This window comes from Hyperoodon ampullatus, assembly GCF_949752795.1.
Source record: "Hyperoodon ampullatus genome assembly, chromosome: 17".
NCBI classification, from domain to species: Eukaryota; Metazoa; Chordata; class Mammalia; order Artiodactyla; family Ziphiidae; genus Hyperoodon; species Hyperoodon ampullatus.
In genome coordinates, this window is record NC_136930.1 from 22,649,659 (window position 1) to 22,661,663 (window position 12,005).

The window sequence follows — 12,005 nt, forward strand, 5'->3', positions numbered from 1 at the left end:
AGGAATACTCAATACTCTTCATTGAAGGCAATTTTGTTCCTTTATAACACCAAAGGGCAACTAATAACAGTATACGTCAACCAATAATTGGAATACCTACTGTTAGCTAAATGCTTTTGTGACTCCTGTCTAACAAAATTAAGCAATGGGGCTTCCCTGGTGGCGCAGTGGTAGAGAGTCCGCCTGCTGATGCAGGGGACACGGGTTTGTGCCCCGGTCCAGGATGATCCCACATGCTGCGGAGCAGCTGGGCCCGTGAGCCATGGACGCTGAGCCTGCCTGTCCGGAGCCTGTGCTCCGCAACGGGAGAGGCCACAACAGTGAGAGGCCCGCGTACCGCAAAAAAAAAAAAAAAAAAAAGTAAGCAATGAATATTTATGGTGAACTTATAATCTGCAAGGCACTATGCTAGATATTTTAAAATTATTTTTGCCAAAGAAATAGCATATGTTTATTTACTTAAAGTCACTTAAGACCGCTTTAGAGAGAGAATATCCTAACAGTGCTAAAAATTAGGAAGTGGCTGCTGCTGTTAGCAATCATCAACATCATCAGCACCATTACTAACATACACAGATTTTATATCACAAGCTCGCATATACTAAGCATTAGGTACCACGTTTGGAACGTTTTCCTTCAAATGTCAGAATGTTTCGTTTCCTTCAGTGAAATAAATGAAACAACTTTAAAAAATTCATGCTGAAGGTGCAGTATTTGAAAAACAAGCAAAATTCAAAATTAAAGTTTCTAAATAAATTACATTCAGCAAACAGGCTAAAATATTGGTAACTGCAATTAGGAAAAGATATTTAGTTCCTGGAAAAGACTGAGATCTAAAGAGTTGATGTGTAGTCGTTAACTTTCAAAAATAGTTTGGCATATATCTTTCTAGTAAATAGAAAATGAATGTAAAGGCTAAAACTAAATGGATGGTGAATAAAGTAGAAGTTTTGAGGTTAGGTTAACTCAAAAATGTTAAGTCTCAAATTATGTACGTTCACAGCAATATATTCTTTGGAAGCCAAATAACATATATTCCACACTGAAAGAGGTATAGCTCTCTCCATTATATATCTTAACAATAATTGATAGCCACATTTTCAAAAAAGTACTGTATATAAAAGAAAATGCTTTCAAGGAAAATACATGAAGGAAAGAATCATTTGCTTAATAAATTCAAAAATGATACAGGCAATAGCATAAAATCCACGTGAACATTATAATATGCTCAATCAGTACTAATTAAGCTAATTAATAGCTAATCTGCATTTTTAAAAGGAACACAAAGTATTCTATTTTAGGTCCAAAATTAAGGTTCTGAATTAAAACTTTAGAAGAAATCTAACTGTAGTATACTTATGGAAAAATCTTTTCTTAAAAATTAAAACAAGCTAAAAGCAGAGCATCTTATTTTCAAGTACAGGACTACGTTGAAACTGAATTTACCAAATAAAAGAAGGGGTACATAAAAACGAAAACGTAAGTGTCATTTACAGGCTTATATTTTTCAATTATTATAATGCTGGGGTTTTTTTAATAGGGGAGCTCCAAAGCACTCCTTTTTGAACAATGCTCTTGGTTAAATTAGCCTAGGTTTAGACTCTTGGATAAAGGAACTTTCACTGTACACACTGACTGATGTAGGATTAGAACCAAGGCGACTTGCCCTCCGGGCCCATGTTCTTCCTGATACTTGCCCCGCTCAACTTCCCTGCACATTCCAAGAACCACTGTATCTCCTTCCTACCATTTTATCCTCAAAAATTTTATAAAGCACTTTTATAGGAGTGTAGAAAAACAAAAGGGAAATAGAAGGAGAACCAAGAAAAAGAAGGTATATGACAATTTCAGAAAAGGGAACAGCCAACAAAGAGTGCTGAATATTACAGACAGCTTGAGCAAAAACGACTGGGCAGGGGACCAGAACGTCACTGACGAATTTAAGAGGGTGCTTTCAATTAGTACAATGGTGAGGGCAGAGTCAGGTGGGCTAAACTGAGGAAGAAATGGAAATTTAGAAAATAAGGGCAATTTGGGGGACAGGGAGGAACAGAATAATAGCTTGAAGGGGTAAAATGTTTCAAACTTTATAGAATCTAGACAAGATGATACAGAGAAAATTTAAGGTAGAGAACAGGAAAGCCAGGGACTAGTAGGCTGAATCATTTGAAATTTCAGATATTCAACTATTTTTTACTTTAAAAAACCCAGCAATTTCACACAGATTAAACTAATGTATGAACTTAATAAGGAAGAAGATAAGGTGATCTGCTAAGGAGGTTGAAGACAGGAACAAGAGACCTGACATTGAAAAAGGTAAAGTAATGAAGAATCTACTAGAAATGAATGAAAGAATTTTCAGAACTCTGGTTGAAGTCATATAATATGATCCTATATTGAATACACCTGGCAAGACATGTTACCTCTCCGAAAGGATCCCATCTGCTATTTCTATATTTGCCTTTCACTTTTAGAAACAAAGCTATTCAGCTCCAACAGGATGCTTGAACCTGAACACCACAAGATTTCTTTTTGGGGAAAAAAAAAAATCACACTCACTTAACGTGGCACAAACACAAATCTGCACTGATGCTGTTGCCTTTCTTTTTTGTTTTGTCGTGTGTTTTGCTGATAAAGTCAGAAGATATAGAAACTTAGAGCCCAATATGAAGTTGCTAATTTCAGGTCTACTGTTATTCTACAGTCTAATTTCTCATAAATCCACTTTCATGTGGCCAAACGTCTACAGAATAACCACATGTCTAAAACTGAACTCTGGGCTTCCCTGGTGGCACAGCGGTTAAGAATCTGCCTGCCAATGCAGGGAACACGGGTTCGAGCCCTGGTCCAGGAAGATCCCACATGCTGCGGAGCAACTAAGCCCATGCACCACAACTACTAAGTCTGCACTCTAGAGCCCGTGAGCCACAACTACTGAAGCCCGCGCGCCTAGAGCCTGTGCTCTGCAACAAGAGAAGCCACCGCGATGAGAGGCCTGTGCACCGCAATGAAGAGTAGCCCCCGCTCTGCAACTAGAGAAAGCCCACTTGCAGCAACAAAGACCCAACGCAGCCAAAAATTAATTAATTAATTATAATAATTAATTAATTAAAAAACCTGAGCTCCATGTCCTGCCCTATGAAGAGCAACTCCACCCAACTTCCCTTTTGCTGTGACCTCCATTTTTCTAGTCACTGGGCTGGAAACCTCAAGCCCCAGTCACCAAAGCCTATCAGTCATTTCTTTAAACAGTCTCTCCAAGCGTTTCTTTACCATCTCTTCTCACTCTAGGCCAGCCCTTAGTAAGCCACTGTCTGGATTACTGTGATAGTCTCAGAACTGGCCTTGCCCATGAACTCCATCTCACACATCACTACCAGTGTCATCGTTCAAAAACACCAATCCCCAAATACAACTCCTTTGTATCTCCACCATCACAATTTTTCAGCTTGAAATTCAGAATTTTTTTATCAGGATCCTTGTCTGTCTAGCAAAGCAAATATTTCATTATTCCTTAAAACTTCATCCAAGCCATGGGCTCTTGACCCATGGTGGTTTTAAAATATGTACGCATATTATGTATATACCTCCCTCTAAAAGGTGGGGACTAACTCCTCTCCCATTGAGTATGGGCTAGGCTTAGTGACTTGCTTCTAAAGAACAGAATATGGCACAAGTGACAATGTGTGACTGGGTCATAAAAGACATCACAACGACCTCAAGCTCTCTCTTAGATTATTCACTCAGGGGAAAGCTAACTGCTATGTCATGAGGACACTCAAGCAGCCCATGGAGAAGTCATGTGATGAGGCCTGAGGCCTCCTGTCCACAGCCAGCACTAACTTGCCAGGCAAGTGAGGAACCACCCTGGAAGCAAATTCTGCAGCCCCAGTCAAGCCTTCAGATGACTGCAGCCTGGCCAATATCTTAACTGAAGCTCATAAGAAACCTTGAGCCAGGACTGTCCAGTGAAGACACCCAAGGATTCCTGACCCACAGCAATTGTGTGAGATAATAAACGTTTATTGTTTTAATCCACTAAGTTTTGGAGTAATATGTTACACAGATGTACATGACTAATACAATCCCCCCAAGCTCATTCTCAATTCTGTGCCATTGCTCATGCCGTCTCCCCCACCACTGTTCTCTCATTATCCATCTCCCAGTGCCCCTCCCCCATCCTTCAGAATCTAGCCAAAGTTCCATCTCCTTGAGAAGCCCTCTTTTTTGTTCATGAAACCATTGCAACTCTCGCTTCTCCAGTTCTCCTTTGAACACTTCTGTGCTTAACCACACCATTCATTTAGGCATTTACTCATATATTCCTCTGTGTTGCTGGGCTCTATGCATCTTTCCTCCTAAAGATGCCATACAGTTCTTCTAAACTGCATTCAGCACACTGTAATTAAGATACTCAGTAAATATTTGCTGAGAAAATTAGTAAGTCACACTCACTCTGGAAGTGTATTTGATGAGTATATAAAAAGTAGAGGTTGACAATATGGACTTAGAGCTAACATTCTCACCAGTCTGCTTATTTACTAGCTGCTGACTAGTTTTTAAGTTACTTAAAATCTCTGTAAGCCTTCGTTTCTTCAGTGCTTTTTAATGAGGATTCTAACAGTATCTACCGTAGATTAATAAAAAGATTTTTTAAAAACAGAGGCAAATCTCTTAGCAAAGTGCCTAGCACAGAGTGTTCAACAAATGTTAGCTATTATTGTTCTTATTACTAACCACAAAGTACATGTTGAAATTCTGGGTCCCTGAAAGTCTCTAGATGTTATCAAGTGGCAATCTAAATTAATACAAAATTCTACAAACTAAAATAGAACTCACAATTTCTATTAAGATAACTTTTAATTTTTCTAAAATCTACTTTTAAGTCAATAGAACTACAGCCTGAATCAATTGTAGGAGTGCAGCCTTGACTTTTTCTCCTCATTGTCCTATTAAGATATTAACTTCAAAGCTTTTGTGGGAACACTTAATTGCTTGCATTCCCTTAACAAGCAGCCACCATAGTAGTTTCCAGATTCACTTTTAACCTTTACAGTCCTGGGAAGGCATATATGGCAAACTTACTAGACATGTAAATTTACACAATCTCTGGGTTAATAAAGCCGTATGTATGTGAATATGCCACATAAAGTAAATCAATTTGTACATCAATCTAAGTAGAATCCAATAGAAAAAAATCAATCCAAAAGAGCACTGCTATGCCATATATCCGAGTGGGGAGGGTGGGTGGGAAACTTTAATACTATTCATTAAAAAAAATTTTTTTTATTGAGGTATAATTGACATTTGACATTATATTAGTTTCAAGGGTACAACATAATGATTCAATATTTGTGTATATTATGAAATAATCACCAGAAGTTTAATTAACATCCATCACCATAAATAGCTACAAAAGAAATTTTTTTCTTGTGATGAGAACTTTTTAAGATCTACTCTCTTAGCAACTTTCAAATATACAACACAGTATTATTACTGTAGTAATCATGCTGTACATTTTATCTCCAGGACTTATTTATTTTATAACTGGAAATTTGTACTTTTTGACCCCCTTCACCATTCCACCCACCCCACAACCTCACCTCTGACAACCACCAACCTGCTCTCTGCATCTATGACCCCCCCCTTTTTGGTCTAATGTTATTCAGTCTGAATTACATGTGTTTCATGAACTCATATCATTCTTGAGATAGTTTATAATTTTCTTAAGATTTATAGTATTTATAAGAATATTTATAATATTCTTAAGATTTCTTATTAAAAAGTTAAATACAGCAGATGCTCCTTTATTCTAAAAAAATAATCAGAGATCTGTTAAGGAAAAGCTAATAAAATGACTTTCAATCACCAATCTACTTAAAAACATGCATATTTTTAATTGTAAGTCATGTCCTCTGGAATAAAAAGAACTACTTAATTCAAATTCTTATTTTCTTTTTCCCCCTACCAATACACCTTGAAAACTTTAGTTTTTGAAACATTTAGTATCTATCCCACTCTTTATGTGACCCTATACATCACGCAACCTGAAATAGAAACAAAGACTGGGAAATTAGCTTGTTTATTCCACCTTAGTGTCAAATAAAAGTACAAATAGTATTCAGTGCATGTGCTAGTTACCTTAGAACTGCCAATCATGCTTGTTTTGAAACCCTTCGATTTTCAGAGCTGTCAATCATGTGTGTTGAGAGAGATGTTGAGTGTAGAAATAATGCTTTAAGAGAGGCAATATTCATGAAACACTAAGAAATCAATGGACTTTGTAAAACTGAACTTTAGGATTTTATAGAAAGGTATACAATTCTTAAAAAAATAAAAATTAAAATATAACATAATGAAATAAAAAGATTTAGAGAATAAGACTCTTCAACCAAAGAGATATGCATGGTTTAACCACAGGGATTTTATATTTCAGTGAAAAAGAGGAATGTTCCTTAACTGATACTAATCACAAGTATTATAACCAGGAGTGGGGAAAAGGAGAATCAAACTAATCTAAATCTGGGCATTTTTTAAATTTTTGAAGCAGGCAAAAGTATCAATATAATACATTTCCCTTCTCCACCTCCCCAATACAACTCAATTTATTATCTACTAGTCATTCATGTCTGAAATCAAACACCATCAGAAACTTTTCCCTCTGACTCACAAGCCACCATTACTCAGTTACCAAGACCTGTTTCTTCTGTCTCCTAAATTATTAATAAAAGTCTCCTTTCCTGACCCCTAGACTTAATTCACATTCTTATCATTTCTTTCCAGAAGCTTCCTTACTGGCCTCCCTAACTCCGGTTTCATTCTTCTAATACATACTCCACACCATACCACAGCCAGAATGATCTCATTGAAACACAAGTGTGGTCCATGTTACCTGTTAGAATACTTTAATGTGTCTTTACCACTTTCAGAATAAAGGCCCAATGTTCTAGAATGGTATATAAATCCCTTGAAGATCTGGCTCCTGCCCATCTCCCTACTCTTCCCCCTCACTCCTCCTAAACTTAAGCCAACTAAGCCACTTGAGTTCCCGGAAGAGCCGGGCTCTCTCTCACTGAAAACTCTGTCAAGTACAGCTCCCTCCCATTTTCTGCACTTTGTATCTCCTACCCACCCTTTACAACTCAGTTCAACTGTTAGCTCCTCTGGGAAACCGTCTCTGACACAAGCTGACTCCATCATCGATGCCCTCTTCTCCGTTCCTGTAGGACACAAGAAATAGAACTCATACGGTACTATGTATATCAGTTTACTTCTCTATCCCCTGACTGAATCACTGACTCCCTGAAAGCAGGGATTGGCTTTCATCTGTACATCTCTAGCATAAAACGCAGAGGTGGCACACAAGAGCTGCTCATTAAGTGTTTGCTGACTCAGTGAAAAATCGTACCATGGCCCAGTTTACTTAAAAATAAGATGAATAAAATCAGCAGCTTAGTTCTTGAGACGGGTAAAATGTACGACAGGTACATTCCAAGCCAACCAAACTAATCAATGCCGTAAAGCAATACTTTGCACTTAGCGATATTCTTAAGAAATTTACTCATTTACTTACAAATTCACTGTTAAGAATTGGCACCATCTCAAGTAGTATTTGAGATCCAATAATCCTATCTTATTTTCGATACCATCCATACCTACTGGTGGTGTTAAAGTCTCAACCACAACAACAGCTCTTATCCAAGACACTCAGCACCTTGATTGGTTCAGCAAACACTTTTCTGATACGTGACAATCCTTATCAAGGGCATCAGTGAACAGGCAGTCAACACAGGCAAGACCCTGACCTGGTTACACTTCGCTTATCAGGAAGTTGGTTATCTGGTGACACCAAGTCTCCACAGAACCCAAAGAGAATTAAGCAGGGGAGTTTAGGAGCAGTCAAAATATATGTTGAAGTTCATGTACTAAAGTGCATACACTTTACTTACATAAGAGGCCGTGAGGTCCTTACTCAAACTCTAGTTGTTCTTATTTTAAGCACAATTTTGGTGACCAATTTCTCAGGCATCAGATATGAGAGGAAAATTAGGAAGTCTAAGAAAGCTAAAAATGCAGACACAGATACAACAGTAGAAAAAGAAAGATGACACCCAAAGGTGAAACACAAAAACTACAGAACTGGAGGGTTATGTAGCTGAGAAACAATAATTCTATATATTTGAGTTGAGATACAATACAAGAATTAATGTTTATAATGATGACCTTGGGTCATCAAAACAAAGACAAAAAACAGGTTAAACAACTTTAGGTCTAACAAGGTTCAAGAAAATAAATGACACATTTTATAAAACGAATCAATTAAAAATTAAGTGTTATATGCACAGTCAACTTTCTACTATTTGTAAAATAAACTTTTTTGAAATATATCATTCCCAAATAACAAGAGGCATTCTGACTCTAAGCTACTAATCATCGTCAGACATTAACAAGTTCCTGTGACTACAGGTCTCACCACAATTATCATTCACATCCATTATGAAACAAAGCCTGGGCCCTCTGGTCATTAGCTTATTGGTGGTAATACTATTCAAATAAACTACACCATAGACACCATAACCCAGGATATTAGAACAGGCTACCTACCAGTCTTTAACAGACCTCTATAGAGCTTCACTACCGTACTGTTTTCAGGGTTCCTGGTATAAACCTGGTTCATATGTGAGGCTATTTTAGGACGTTTTTATGACACTTTAGTAGCTATATGTTGTAGGATTTAGACAGTAGCACAGTAGAGTGAAAGAACATTCCTGGGTGATGGATACACACAGCCCTAGGATTGAATCCCTGCCTTGTGAACTATAACTGTATGGCTGTACCACCTTATTTATGCTCAGAGACTCATTTTCTTCATTTGGAAAATGGGGAAAATATCTTCTAATTTCTATGCTTCTTGTGCAGAATAAATCAGACGATGTACATAAAGTGCCAACATAAGTTTTTAAAAAATGGCCATTGGGATTATCAGACATAGAAAGGAAATGATCTTAATCCACACTAGGACAAATTTTGTGAAACTGTGTGCTGTATTAATAACACACACACAAAAATGTCTAAAGGGAAAAGTGCTTTATACTTTTAAGTCACAGTAGAAGCCCTCTGACTCATAGGTTCGTTCATGGAAAAGTAGGTCAAAGTGAGGACTCATTAAAAAAATATACACATATACTCTAAAGATATTAACTTAGCAACTAATGCAAATATTCTGACACAGAGCCAGGTTTTCTTGCTAAGTAGAGGCTCACTCACTGGAGCTCTGCACTGATCTCCTTAAATAAACAATACCTAGACTGCAATGTCTGCAATTGCCAGAGTCAGTCACTTTAAAGTAATACAGGGACAGAAAAGACATTTGGAAAGCAATTCCTTCCAGATTTTTATGATTCCCGCCCCCCGCCCCGCATCTTTATGGTTTACTTGCTCAAACTAATTCAATAGCAATTTCATTAAAAAAACTCTCCTTTATGGAGCCTTTCTAAAACATTAAAATTAGCTTGCATAAGAACAAAAACACTTTCTGTGCTCATATTTTATTAATTTATGCAATAATCAAATAAATTACCTAGCAATAATATAAATGGGTTTTGGAATAAACACAACTAGCTTTTGCTAAACACATACCTCAACTGAAAGAAGTAAAAGTGCCCAGTTATAGTAGAGGACTACTAATTCCTAATTGTCTAAGTGCTGGTATGTGTCAATGGGTTTTATACAAGAGAATCTTGATTAATTTAGCAAGTCAGTTAATTCAATGACAACTGCCAAAGAAATTAATACCAGCGTCACTATGGTTTGTCATAATCTGACTTCTGATTCCAAGTCATAAATTGATATTTAAAAATATATAATGGTTAAAACTTTTGAGGTTGGTACTGTAAGAGTTAGGTCCCATCCACACCTCCAAAATTTCTGAATGTAATTATAATATTTCTGTTTTGCAACTCAAAGTAGATCACAACACTACCTTTCATGCTTAAATACTATAGTTTATATTCTGTTACTATTAATATAACATCTTTCTAGACTTAATTTTTCTTTTACAAGTGTTTTTCAAACTTTTTTTTTGTGATACAAATACTCACCACCACTCCCCCCCAACACCTTAAACAAAACACTCCCAGAACTGTAACATATAAAACAATGAATGCAGAGCTGCTCTGAAACAGGGCCTAACTCCCCTCTCTACTCCCAGGGCAAATCTCTGAGGCCCTTCTGCATAACTCTATAGCTTCTTGGGTCAAAGACTGAAAACTTGGTTCTTTTAAACAATAATCAAAAATATTAAAACAGGGCTTCCCTGGTGGTGCAGTGGTTGAGAGTCCGCCTGCTAATGCAGGGGACACAGGTTCGTGCCCCAGTCTGGGAAGATCCCACATGCCGCGGAGCGGCTGGGCCCGTGAGCCATGGCCGCTGAGCCTGCGCGTCCGGAGCCTGTGCCCCTCAACGGGAGAGGCCACAACAGTGAGAGGCCCGCCTACCACACACACACACACACAAAATATATATATATATATATTAAAACAAAAAAGTTACAGAACTTAATAAAAGGCTATAACTTAGCTAATTAGAATATTCAGTTAACCAAAACAATTTAGGATTCTTATCAGTTGTTTATCACCTTTTTTAAAAAGAAGCAATCTGGTGGCATTTTAGACTTTTAGCAATAGAAGCAGACGTCAGTCAAAGGCCTTCTCTGACTACTGTTATCTTCTACTCGCCAGACATCCTGTCACCATATTACCCCTTCTTACTCATTTAATTATCAATTTCTAAAATTGATTTGTGCACCAGTTTACTATCTGTTCCTCATTCCCCCAATAGACTAAGTCCCCCCAACTTCATGAGAGCAGAGAGCGAGTCTGTCTTCTTTACCAGCCCTTACAACAGTGCCTGCCAAATTGAAGAGGTCCAGGAAGCGTTTGTTGAATAAATGAATGAATGAACGAACAAACAAATCAACTCCTGCACCAGTATGGCTCCTCCCTTTTCATGATCCTCAACCATGAATATATTGATTTTGTGAGTGCTCTGGAAGTTTAAGTGGGAATTCCTGGTGAGAGTGATTGGATACTGGGCAGGTAGATGGAAGCAGTGAAGGTAACTATGGCAGATAACTACAGAACAAAGAGATACAGGCATTTAATTCTCCTAAGGAAAAAAAAAGTCTCTAATACAGTGACTGCCCCCTAGACTAGAGAATTTATTTGCAAAATTATTATGAGCCACCACTCTCCCCCCACAAACACTTCTGTTAAATAGACTGCTTCACTGGGAGGAGAGCACATGTGGAGACGGGGGTTTCAACCATATAGTAATTTCTGTTAATAGGATGTGTGCTTATGTGGTATGTGCATAGTTTTCAATGAACAGTTAATTTAATATTTCAATTCATTAAACTGAAATTTAATTAAACTAATTAAAATTAATTTAATTAATGTTGCAACAGATTCCAGTATTTAACCATTTAGAGCTATACTACACATAAAATAAATTCAAATCATATTATAGAACTGATTAGAGAAATATCTAGTCAAAAATACTGATATTTAAAATTCTGTGATCTAGTTAATAAGGCATAAAAATCAAATCAGAAATTTTAGACACCTAAAGCATTCTGAAATTTTATGCTCAAGAATATAACATAATGGGCTTCCCTGGTGGCGCAGTGGTTGAGAGTCCGCCTGCCGATGCAGGGGATACGGGTTCGTGCCCCGGTCTGGGGAGATCCCACATGCCGCGGAGCGGCTGGGCCCGTGAGCCATGGCCGCTGAGCCTGCGCGTCCGGAGCCTGTGCTCTGCAACGGGAGTGGCCACAACAGTGAGAGGCCCGCGTACCGCAAAAAAAAAAAAAAAAAAAAAAAAAAAAGAATATAACATAAAATGGGGGAAAAAACGTTAGATAAAAGAATATCCACAAAGAAATAAATATCCATGAAAGAAATATCACAAACAAAATTCCATCCACAAATATAAAGAAACATGTATAT